At 41.7% G+C, this 13,004-nt stretch overlaps 1 pseudogene; it reads left to right on the top strand.

The window, feature by feature from the left end:
* Positions 1 to 1,949: 1,949 nt before the first annotated feature.
* Positions 1,950 to 13,004, top strand: part of LOC138607958 (neurocan core protein-like) — a 121,606-nt pseudogene continuing 110,551 nt past the window's right edge.

Below are 13,004 nucleotides of genomic sequence, written 5' to 3'. Positions count from 1 at the left end.
GCAGCTTCTCAAAAATATAACCATACATTACTCGGGCTTGCCACTTTGGGCTGGCATTCAGGCTCGTCTACTGGAGAAAGGTCTGTAACCTCTGAGGTGGCCATATCGAGGTCCTCTGGTTCAGTATCTGCATCATGCTCCGTGGGCTCCGTACCCTGCTGTGTCGGAGGTGTCGCACTTGTTGATGAGTAGGGAGAAACATCCTCCTCAGCTGTAGGTACATTGCGGCTAACGTCAGTCTCCCATGGTGATTTATGCTTTACTTCAGAGAAGCGACTGCATGTGTGTTTTAATATTAAAAACAGCTGCTATCACTTGCAGGGTTAGGCACAGGTTAGGTGAAACAGCAATGAAGATAGCACTAGTAATAACATTTTCTGAAACTTTTTGTAGTGTACAAAAGGCTTATTTTGTTCGAAGGAGCATCGCATCCTCATTCTCCCAATATTCTCTCTCTCTCTCTCTCTCTCCCTCTTACACACTACTCTATCAAATGGCACCAAAATGCCATAAAAACAGAAACTACCTAACTGCACACATTTTATGATGCTGATGTTTAATGAACGCCGTCAAATGATTGGAGCTCAGAGGAAAGAAATGGCTCTTTTGGTACTTTTGTACTCTGTCCCTTATCTCTTCTCCACATTACCTTAAACACAGGCCATTTCCCCTCATCGTGTACAACCTGTAAAAGCCTTACGAGGGCCAGTAACCTGAATGGAGCTCTATTAACTGAGACATAGTAACAAGTCTTACTGACAAGCATTGATTCCAGTGTGTCGTCTGCTTGTCTTAGGCTGGGGTACACTAACAAGGATTCATTTTTAATCCCGATTAGATCATGGTTTAACTTTAAATCAAGTTGCACCAAAATGTAAAACTAGCTAAAAATGAAGAGAGATTAAATTTAAACCTCTTTTAACCTCAGTTTAGTTTTTACTCTAAACCTAGATTCAATTGAATTCTGTTGCAAAAAACATTTAAACATTTAAAGTGTGATCCAGTATTAACTTTAAACTTACAATTGAGGAGGTTTCACTTTTAAAATGGCTGCTTTTTTGAAGTGGATTGAGGAAAATAATGCAGTTCCTTGAAGGAAATTGAAATTCAGCAGCGTCGTTAAACTGAATTGTGTTGAGTCTGTCCTTCAATCAAGATACTGGTTCACAAAGGAAACTGTTATCAAGCTGAAGGAAGATTGGACCAACTGTCAAACTGTATTTATTTGTAATTATTTATTTCTCAACTATTTTTTTTTTATATATCTATTTTAATGTGGGTAAACAAGCATCTCCATATTGATTAAACTCTTCAATTTCGGTTTACGTCAATAAACTTGGATTTACAAAACAGAGATTAGTTTTTAATTGTGCCACAGAAATCTGGATTGACTCATTAAACCTTACTTTGCTGAACTCTCATCAGACCTAATCTGAGATTAAAAACATTCTTGTTGGTGCAACCCTGCAGAGCCCCCGAGGGCTCATGAAGACACATTTTTTTATATTACAGCAATATTTAATTCTGGTTTTAAACACAATATTGATTAATATTTATAATAATAGAGAATGTGTACATAGTGTGAATAGTGTTTTAATTATTTTTTTGCTGTTATTTATATTGTCATATTTTGCCACCTGTACTTTTTGTACATTGTCATTACTGAAGTACTTTATTTCATTTGTTTTTGTGAGCTGCTGTAACGAGTAAATTTGCCCTGTGGGGGATCAATAAAATCTTATCTTCTTAAATATGGTATAAAATAGCATATTTTTCAGTGTCCTTTAATTGAGCCTGTTTCTTACGCTGTGGTTTTTTTTACACCACGATCCACTGTCCATTTATATTGAAGGTCTGTGGAGCCCTGATTATATTTGGTATGTTATTCGTTATAAATCCCTTTATAAAGTGACCTGATGGCTCCATGTGGGCCATCCAGTTTATTCAAAATGGCCTCTTTCTTTGTCCTAAAAAATTATCTGATGAAGCTCTACGAAGAAAACATCATGAACTTCAGAAAACCAGATTCGCAAGTGTGTTTCTGGGATTGTTATGTAATAACAAGTCAGATTAGAATAAAAATAATTTCATTTGAAACACACTCACATAGCTAATGCTAATTAGCTTGTTAAAGATGCTAAGCTGCAGCTGATACAGTCGGCCTGCTACAGTTCTGATTTCAGCCGACAGACGAGCTGCTTTTGTCGTCTTATGTCTGAAATCAAGGATCTGTTTAATCCAACTGATATCTTTAGAAATTGTCTTTATGTTCTGCGCTAAAAATGAAGTTTACCTGCAGTGAAGGCCTGGTCTCATCAGTATTTACAAGTATATACAAATTCAAACAGAGATCAAATCAGGAGGTGAGATAGTCAGAGTTCAGTAGGTGCCTTTTGTTATATTTAGTGTGATTGAGTATAACGTAAATGGGTAAACCCCGACCCACCATTTATCTTCCAAAATGTGAAATGTGTCCATGAACACAAATCTACGTTCATACATGTGAACATAATGACTAACTCTTAAAAGCTTGTCTCTCCAGGTGTCCATACTGAAAAAGTTGATGCACCAAAACCTCGGTGACTGCAACATCTCCAAGTTCTACGACTGTTTCAACATGAAGCATGGAGAGGCGCTAGTCTTCGGGAACTTAGATATCAGCATAGAGGACTACATGTTTGGCAACCGTCGTGAAGCTATGCTGTTAAACGGGTATGAGGTATCAGGTATGAATACTGCACCATCATAAGAAGAACAGGAAACAGTCTGTCAAACTTTGGTACGGTTTCTGAAAAGATTTATGTCTTGTGCTTGCAGCTGGCCACAGAGCTTAACGCACTGAAGAGCGTTGGGGTGATCCATACGGATATTAAACCAGACAACATCATGCTGGTGGATCAGAGACGACCCTTCAAAGTCAAGCTATTAGACTTTGGCTTGGCCATAACAACTTCTGAAGTCAAGCAGGCTATCACCCTGCAGGTACCTTCTTTTAGGTAAGGCCTGTAAAAATGCTCATGTTGACACAGTGTTTATTTCTGAGCGCCAACGTCTTTTTCAATTGTTCCCAATGAGCAAAATTCATTGTTCATTTAATTTGTGAGATGTTTTCTCTGTGTGTATTTTGAATCCTAAAATCTGACGGTGTAGCTCTTTGTGATTTGTTCTTCCACAGATCTCCAGAGATTCTTTTGGGATTACCATTCTCAGAGGCCATTGATATGTGGTCACTGGGCTGTATGATGTTCCTCCTGACTCTAGGCATGCAACTTTCGGACGCACATTGTGCATATGAAGCAGTAAGGAATTTGCTAAAGCTCTTTTCCTAATAGATAAAGTACAGCTGCATGTTGGGGTCTTCTTATGTTGTTTGTTTTTTAACCTTTATATTTAACACATACAGTAGTTTAGTTTAATTGTAAGTTTAGCAACACATGAACATTCTCTGTCTGCAAGTGTAAAGCACTTCTGTGTACTTGTACTTAAAACAAGTGCTGTAATCCCAATGTTCACAGAGTTGTTTGTTCAGTAATATTCCTAAAGACAGGCAAGGATTGTCATTGCAGTTCAGATTTCAAAAGAAAGAAGGGAGTTAAGTTTAGGTTTTAATGGTAAAATCTGTTCAACCACTGTATAGATATCATGTCTTAAGTCGAGTCAAGACCCCGTCCCCATGTTAAATCAGCCAATCTAAAGCTAGCTGTTCAGCTAAGGGGTTTAGCTTACACTCAGTGAGGATTGGTCTTTTGCTCAAACTATCTTTCAGCATAATTCAGGGACATAATGTGATGTTTAGTGGTTTTGATATCTTTGTATGTTAGCAATGGCGAGAGTTATTAGCATTAGCATCGTGGTACTACATCTTACCCAGAATCTTACCTGATTTAGTTGACATTCAACAATGATCAATGACTTAATCATGTTTAACACTTTTTCTAGACAGCTGAGGAGATTTTTGGAGAATCTTCATCTTTTTACAGGAGGTTTAAAAATAGTTACATAGAGCACCTGAAAACAGTAAGTGTGAAGCTTTGAGTATTTCCATAATCTTTGAACATTTCTATTGCAGTGTTTAGTGATATTAAGACCTTTACATTAGTGTAACAGTGATTGTTTGTACGCAGGAAGGAGAAGAAGAAGAAAAAGACCATCCAACCCACCGATGAGGGGATCCTGGTCCGTCCTGCTGCAGCCATCGGCTTTCGGAAGATGGACAGAGATGTGGAGACGGGCGTCAAGAGGAAGAAGAAGAGAAAGCAGCCCACCCCAACCAGCAGGCTCCACCTCCCTCAGTCTTTTCATCATTTGTGACCCTGGTCCGGCCTGCAGCAGCGGAGGACACACTGCAGCTGGAAGATGAGGAAAGAGGGGACAGGTTAGGGGCTTTTACTATCTAAACTGTAGTATAACTGATTATACTTTAAGATCAGAGAGCTTCTACAATCACTGTGTTTTTGTGTTCATGACAATAACAGGAATAAAACTCTACCGCGCGTGTGGTTGTATGTGTGTTTAGTTTGCAGGCTGGGCCCAACGGGACATTCGAGACTACAGAGAGAGCTGCTGAAAGTGACAAGTCGACTCCAACACCAGCGATGACTTCATGGGAGGACAGCGAGGACGAGCAGAAGAAGACGAAGAAGAAGATGAAGAAGAAGAAGAAGGTCTGCCAGTGCTTCTTTTCCAGGATGAAGAGGACCTTCTGCTGCAACCGGATCAGCATCGTCGGGAATGAGGCAGGTAAGAAGTGAAGCTCTGTGAAGGTTTGTGCAACATGATAACCGTGCTGCACAAACCTTCACAGTGCTTCTGAGGGCGGCACGGCGGCATGGTGGTTAGCACCGCGGCCTCATAGCAGAATCACTTTCTGTGTGTGGAGTTTGCATGTCCTCCCCATGACTGCGTGGGTTTCCACCGGGGGGCTCCAGTTTCCCCCCACAGTCCTAAAATGTGCAGCTTGTAGGTCAATTGGACTCTTTAAATTGTCCCTCAATCTGAGAATAACAACAATCAGAGAATAAAAACAATTTGAATTTTTGAACAATTTGACAGGGGCAGTCACACATTTCACGATGCTTGGAGATAGTATGGAGCCGTTACAAAGGACAGGATAAGAGAGTCATTATATGTGGTTGAGCTGCTCTTGAGGTTTCGCTGCAGGGAGGAAGCTGCGTTACAGACTAAGAGACTGGACTCACATCTGTCAAGGCTGGACTTGGCTCATCATCTATATGTGGAGAGAATTAAACTCCATCTATATCAAAGAGCTTCCTCCGGGTGGGGAGTTTGACAGACTAGTGCAACCTTAGAGAAATGCAGGAGTTAAACTGAACCTTCGAGGTAGGCCCTGCTTATTTCAGGAGCAGATGTGAGACTTGGCTAAACGGTTAAAAAAGTACTTAAAAGATCGTGCTTTGGGTTAAATAAAAAGTAAAGAAGTTAAATCATTTGACCGGTCCACCCAAGCAGTCATCTGACTTCCTCCTTTGCTCTCCTCATAAAATCTGCAGCATCTAGAGGTCACCACATGTCAATAAATGTAAGTATTGGCCACTTAAATTGACAATTACAGCTATTTTTTTTGGAGGACAGCCTTCATATTGCCTTGCTTCAGACTCACCCCAGATTGCTGCTATAGGCCACCCATGTATTATTTTTTATAAAGATCTTAAGGGAGCAGCCATTTTTGTCTCTCAATCAGTAGATAGACTAAACAGGAACCCACTGTACCTCCAAATCTGTTTTACTACTACGTAAATACAAAATCAAGAAAGTGTCTCACCTCCAGGTGGGAATTTTTTTGGAATTTGGGGACCTTTACAGCCACAATTTCCTTGGTTTCCTTGTTTCAACATTTCAACACCTTGCCGAAGCCGCCTTCACCCAGAACTTTCAGGAACTTTTATTTGGCGGGGAGTTCGTAGGGATTGGGATCTGGAGGCGACCATATGGACACGACTGCTGCTCAGCTCCGTCCATTATTTAAACAAAGGTCCTGGTAGACATCGGCAGGAGGCTCTCTCCATGTGATGGCACTAACACATCATGTGGGGACAGTTACATTTGAAAAACACCCACAGCCAAATTATTATTTTATTTTTGCATAGATATTGAAGAAATAACATTGACATTGTTCCAGCAACCGGAGTCTCATTGACTTTCAGGATTGATATTTCTCCAGTTAAAAAGATGACACCACAGAGCAAAGATACAAGAGCTGAATAACAATGACGTGCAATACTGGTGCAAGAGAGCACAGTCACCTTTATTAGAAATGCTGTGAATAGACAGACATGAACTGTCTGAGAGAAAGCTCTACACTGCTCTGAAACGGCTGTTTGATATGAAACTGAAGTGCACAGTTCCCTTTTTCTACATGAGTATATCAGCCCGCAGAGATCAGTGGATATTTCATATTTGAAGATCAGTTTTAGCATTCAACATTCTAATAAGGGAAAGATCAACATGAAAAAGAAACAGACTGGTTCGGCCCCAGGCTTTCTTAGTAATGCTGAAATATGCAGAGGAAGCTGTGATTATCATACCTGCCTCTCTCTATGGATACTAATGGACAAAGATTATTAGGTTATATTTAAAGTGCAGTTTTTATTTATAGAAGTTTCTACAACATAGATTTGTTGCATCATGAATCATGTTTGAACCAACAACTATTCTGCAGTAAGATGAACATGCAGAAAGGATGTAAGAAAGATGCTGAATGTTTTAGCAGGAATTGCTGGAGGTCAGACAAAAGCGAGTGCAAGAGAAGTGGAGAAGGATTGCAGGAGTGAAATGATATGAACGAGGCAATTATAGAGTCTGAAGTGAAGAGATGAATAGACTAAACCGCCTCCCGCTCCCAAATAAATGAGGGTCCTACAGCTGGACGCCGGGCCTTTGGGCTGAAATATATCCACTCTTTTTCTGGCCTCCATTGTACAAATTGTTCCCTGAGCTGGTCTATCTACACATGCTGTCTTTTCAGATAAAGCCAAAGCCAGTGCCATGCTGCGTTCGGAGGCCTGATTATGCAGAGAGGCGGACTGGAGACGCTTCAGCAGACAGATCACTGCTGGGCCTCTTCTGGTTGTGTGTTTGGCGTCCAGCAGCCAAGCTGCACCGACAGAACTGCTTCCTTTTAGATTGGGGACACTCAAAAACACCCACCCCCTGTATGGACTGAGCTCTCTGTGGGGAGCAGAAGATAAGGAGGGAAATGGGTCAGGGGAAACAAAGGGTAGGAGAAGGAAGAGAGAAAGGTATATTATAAAGGGATAAAGACAAGAACATACAGTTTGTTGAAGTATTTAAGTGAATGCTCTCGTTAAAAAAACAAAAAGCAGGTTCTTCTTTGTTTAATTTCATTGTTCTTTCTTTCTGTCTGTCTTGCATCCAACTGTTCAGCCTTTTCAGTGCAGCGAACATTTTTTTTCTCTCATCACTTTCTACCCTCTACCTTATCAGACTTATTGGTGTGTTTGCAGAGGAGTCTTCTGCTGAACAAACATGCGACAGGCCTCGTCCGTCTGCCTCTCTGTGCTGTCTCTTGTGATTTGTAGACGTCACACAGAACACTGGTTGTCAATAACGGTGAGCTGGTGAAGAGAGGCAGAGATGAGGTGGTGATCGCTGCTTCTCTGTGTGAGTCGATAATGGAGAATATATGTCATGTGCCATTAAATATCTGACTGTGTGTATGAACCCATGTGCTAATTAATGCTGTTTATGCCTCATTGTGTTGATTTATAACAGGGCTGCAGAGTGCTGCTGGTTCATGATGATAAATTCTGTGTCATAAAAGTTTCAAACTGAACCACTAAAGTACCAAACCACTGGTTTTGCACACTTTAGCCAATTAATGTCCACTTAACATCTCTGCTGGACATTTTCTAAACCATAACTCTGATCTCCTTCTTTCCACTCAGCGCTCTCTCTTCATCCTAGTATTAAATGTAAATTAGAGACTGAGGCAATCCATCACAGTGAACATGTTGTCACACACCTTTTTTTTTCTTTGTCACACTCTGATTATTTTTGTATTGTAATTTATTTTGGAGTATGGGCCAGTTTGAGAAAGTTTTCTTGGTGGTGCTTTCAGGGAGACTCAGACATTCAAGACCTATTAATAAACAAATTGTTTTTATAATAAGCGGCCATGTTCCAATTTTCTTTCTCTCTCGGTGTGTGATATTTGTATGTACATAATGATGTTTTCGCCACTATGTCTAGGCGCTACTGTTGGGAAACATGCTATTACCCTTTAAAGATGATAGTGCAGTCATGATGGCAAATAATTGCATAGTTACGCATCAAGCAGACGTGGAGCAACAATACAGGTCAAGTAACATGTCTGTGAAGGTTCTCAGTCATCCAGGTTATGTTAGTTCTAAGCTTAGTCCAAAAGGTAACTGGATTTGGTTGAAGTTCTTGAAGACGTTTCACCTCTCGTCCGAACTGAAGAAGCCTTTCGGATGAGAGGTGATGAGAGGTTAAACGTCTTCAAGAACTTCAACCAACTCCAGCTGCCGTTTGGATTAAGCTTTGAAGGTCACCTGACCAATGTAAATTCAGTGTTTGCTCCCTACTTTGCATTGTTTGGTTCTCTACTTACTGATAACTGGCTTGAAATGAGATGAGAGTTGTTGAGAGCGATGGGTCTTCACCAGTACAATAAAGCTGCGAGCCATAGAACCAAATGTCTTTGTGGGTTTGTCTCCTTGAGTGACGCCATTCAGATTAAATAAAGTAACATGCTACATGGTCATGTAAAAATCTGTACAACATTTTTTTTATTAATCGGCAACATGTTTATTGCATTGTTTACTTGAACAGATCCACAATTCAGAATGTATTTAACATTCACCTGTCGATTGAGGTAGAATGGTGCTTTCCATTGTTCCTTTTCTTAAGGAAAAAATAAACTCATAAATTGAAGCTAATGAGCTGAAATGCAGGAAATCAGTCTAAAAATACTCAGGAAAGTGGTTAGCAGTGATGTAAACATATGTGATTCATAGTTAAGTGGCTAAAACATGAAAACTGTGTAATCACATTACTTTGAAATCCCTTGAAGAAACAATTAGCACTAAATGACAGAATGCTGACTGCTTATACACATATTAACTTGTGAAATAGATATGATTCCAATTTGAGCAGCAGGCTGCACTTATTAAAGTGTGTTGATTTTCTGTTAGAAACATTTTAAAGGCAGTGTGAACTCACTTATCAGCCAGCTTCCAGGATTCACAGCTCAGGTTAACACAGAGCTGCTGGCCCTCTGGACCTTGACAGACACACTAACAGCTGCTGTTACACTAAACTGTTCTCTTTAAGGGTTTATTGTAACTGTCAGTACCTGCGCATTTGAAGGCTGCGTCGGCTGCCGGAGGATGAGGAGGTCCCGCTCCTTTTACTGAGGTGCTTGTTTGGGTGCTTTGAAACAGTAAGATGAAAGCACAGCCTGTAGAGGAGGAGAAATGAAACAGAGCGAGGATACTGTGTTCTCGGGAGAGGAACGGGTCTCTGCTGTCAGGGCTGACAGGGCTGAACTGCTGACTTGTGTTTACTGTGAGTTTATTATAGTGGGTAATAGCGTGAAGAGCGGAAGACACATGCATGGAAATGGAAATGGCACACAAAAATGTGCAAGCTAAGGAAAGGTAGCAAAGTGTAGACCTCTTTAGGCCGGGTCACAGAGGTGGAATTATGTTAGAGGCTATACTATACAGTTGTGGTATGAACTATTATGTTCACCCCTGAGCATTTCTACATAGACCCCGACATGTTGGTATCATATTAGTATCTTATATTAGTTTCTCTTACTATTAAAAACCCTTTCTACACATCCCTGCTTTGCATCAGCACAAACCTGCCTGGGAGCATCATTAAACATGAAGCCTAACCTTCTCTGCTCCCTGCCTCTCCTCCAGGTCAGTCAAAGCTCTTTTTATAACAGACCAAGCAGAGCCCAGCTAACAGCCTCTGGTCTCCTCTCAAGCTGCAGCAGTCAATTTGATTAGTTTAATTATTTTGGAGAATGTCAAATTCTCACTTGTTTTCATGAAAGCTTATTAGGGTTTTATGATTCTGATGCCTTCAGAATTGAATCTTTGTGCCACCAGAAGCACAGCTCCTGTCTCAGAAGAGGAGTAAACTTTATTTATAATCCCCTCAGGGACAAACACGTCTCTGTGCTGTGTAATTATCCTGTTGGGTTTCAGGGGTGGCTGGACAGTGTTTTAAATCTCCAGGGATTAATTTCTCTCATGGTTTGTCTCATGAAGGTATTAACAAAATGTAATAAACTCCTGCCAGAGGATGCTTCTAAGCAGCTCCAGCAGCACATCAAATATGTATTTAAGTATAATATAGTGGCGACACAGGATAAACACATTTACCCAGTGCTGTAAAGCCCAGGGATCGATATAAGCTGCTTCTTTGTTTACTCTCTTGTTTGTAGTTTGATGCCTTCTGGTCATTCTGTGAGGTGGAGAAGCAGAAAGAGCAGAGAGGTGAGGAGTTAGAGAGAAGAGCAGAGAGATAGGAAGCACTGTCTCTGTAGTCTTTATCATCATCTCCAGCATCATCATCATCAGAAGGTCTCGCCCTTTGAAGAGTTTGTGTGTAAAGAGATGTGATCAGCACGAGCTCAGGGTTTGTGGAGCTGGAGTCCTTTTGGTGTCAGAGCCACTGGAGAGTCTGTGAAGCTTCAACGCTTCTTTAATGCTGAAGACGCTCTGAAGCACACAGCCAACAATAGTTCTCATGAGCTGCTTTGAACAGGACGGGGACTTCAGCTGTCCCCACAGCACAGCGATTACACCACCAATGAGCTGTCTGCAAACATCACATGATAAGTACTCAGTGATGAGCTGTGTCTTTAAAAGTCTTCTCCCAGCAGGGATCATTAAAATGTGTCTCATGTATTTTTATCTCATTTTGTATCCAATAATATTCCCAGTATTCATGTGTACACACTATGATGAAGCTGAACTAAACCAGCACCCTGGACAGCTCCTTGAGTGTTGAGAGGTAGCCTGAATGCACTATACTTTTCCTTCCCTTCGGCGATGAGAGATTATTATTATTACTGCAATACCCGGAAGGCACGCGGATCCAGCTGTAGGCTATATTAAAGGTCAAATTGTTATTCAGATGAAAAAATGTTCATTCATCGTTTGCAGCTCGTGCCTGCCAACTAAGTGACGTGATCACGGCTAATAGCTGTGAGTGTTTGGTCCCACATGGGAAAATGTATCAACGTAAAGAGTTATTTGGATCGGTTATTTGTCAAGTTGTTGTCTACGCGCAAACCTCAAGCCCCCCCCTCCTTATTTTAACAGAGGTCTTTTGTTCAGTGGCGCTCAACTGCTGGAGAGCTGAGAACCACTCTGCCCTGAAATGTATGTAAAGAAACTTTGACATGGCATCACTGACACTGAGCAACTCCTGCTTCACACATCCACACTGTTCCTCTTCAGCAGTGTATCCACTTTTTGCACTTTCCCAAATTATGCGTACAGGTTAATAAGAGGTGGGGCTGAAATTACACTTTTAAAAGATAAGAACCCAACAAGGTCACCATAGGATCTGGATCAGTATGACCATCTTTCAACCTCTTGCAGAAACAGCCCTTGTCTTCCCACAGTGAGCCTCCAGGTTAGAGACAGAGGGAGCAGCTGATGGGTGGAAGTTGAAGCCAGGCTATCAATGCTGTCAGTGAACTGAAGAGAGCAACCAGAGACATTATCTTGGATGGCACTTACACTGCCAAATGGGTCTCTTTGTTATCTCTGTTGGAGGAAAGTTTGCTGCCTCACAGCCACACCTCCAGGCTACACGGAGATCAGAGTTGAGGAAGGCTGAGCATGATTACCAAGCTGTGTACTGCAACACGGCTTGAGTGAGCTATCTCAAAACGAGGGATTTGGTTCAGGATGGAAAAGGAAGCAGTCTGGTGACTAGTCCCTCACTCCCGCTCTCTCATCTGGCAGCACACAAACTCGTATCTGCAAGCTGCCCTTGTCAAATTTTTTCCAATACTCCTTTTCTCTGATATTTTATCCGACCTGAGCTCCCACAGTTCAGCACACACACGTGATCCTGAATTTGACCGCAGCATTGGCAGAGTCATCCTTAATGTCGAAGGCCGAGCCGGTACTGGTTGAGCAGCGATGTGTGCGTGTGAGCTCCCCGTCACCTTTGTGTCCAGTTCCATTTGAGCATCTTCAGCTCCTGTTGCACTAACAAGATCTGACTCCACATTAAACTGCTCTTTCAGTCATTCTGCAGCTTCTGCTTCTTTCTGCCTCTCACGCTCGCTCATATTGTAGAAGGTGTCTGTGTTTGTCTCTCTGTGTCTCTCTCCTCTCATCACCCTCTTTCTTTCTCTCGTCTCGCTCTGTTTACTCTCTTTTACGTCTGCATTGGATCACAGGCTCTGCTGTTGAACCCCATTGTTCTTAGAAGAGGTGTTCCTGTCTGTGCTATTGCCACTTCACTGCCGCCATTTTCACATTTCCTGTGTGATGAGGCGTTACAATGGATGAACAATATTCCTTCAGAGAGGGGTTCACTGCTTCTTAGTGGCTCTGCTCCAACTGTGGGCAAGGCCAAAGAAGGAGAGAGAGGAAGAAAGGAGGTAACAGACTGGGACTGACTAGGAATTTTACAGAATTATCTCCTCTGTGCATGAGGTTGCGTCCTCACATATTTCCATAATGTGTCTTCTCTGCGTGGCTGCGCTCAGCTTAGTGCAGACACTTGGGCGGGAATTCAATTTTGCACTTGAGTAGTGTCCAAGCAAGTGAACGGGAACTGTACATTTTAACACAGATTTTGCAAACATAAGACATTAATATTCCTACAATGAACCCTTCTGCATCACTTATAACAGATAAAGCCACCCTGGCTCAGGATGGAACAAAGGGAGAGCAGCCAAGTAACTGCTCAGTATCAGTACTGAGGATCTAGCTGGAGTTAGGCTCTTTGACTGGTGAGGACCT

The sequence above is a fragment of the Semicossyphus pulcher genome, unplaced genomic scaffold (assembly GCF_022749685.1).
Source record: "Semicossyphus pulcher isolate SPU_LCO1_2020_fin unplaced genomic scaffold, fSemPul1.0.p SCAF_4, whole genome shotgun sequence".
In the NCBI taxonomy this organism is placed as follows: Eukaryota; Metazoa; Chordata; class Actinopteri; order Labriformes; family Labridae; genus Semicossyphus; species Semicossyphus pulcher.
Note: the sequence above shows the minus strand (reverse complement) of the source record. Positions and strands in the feature narration are given on the sequence as shown.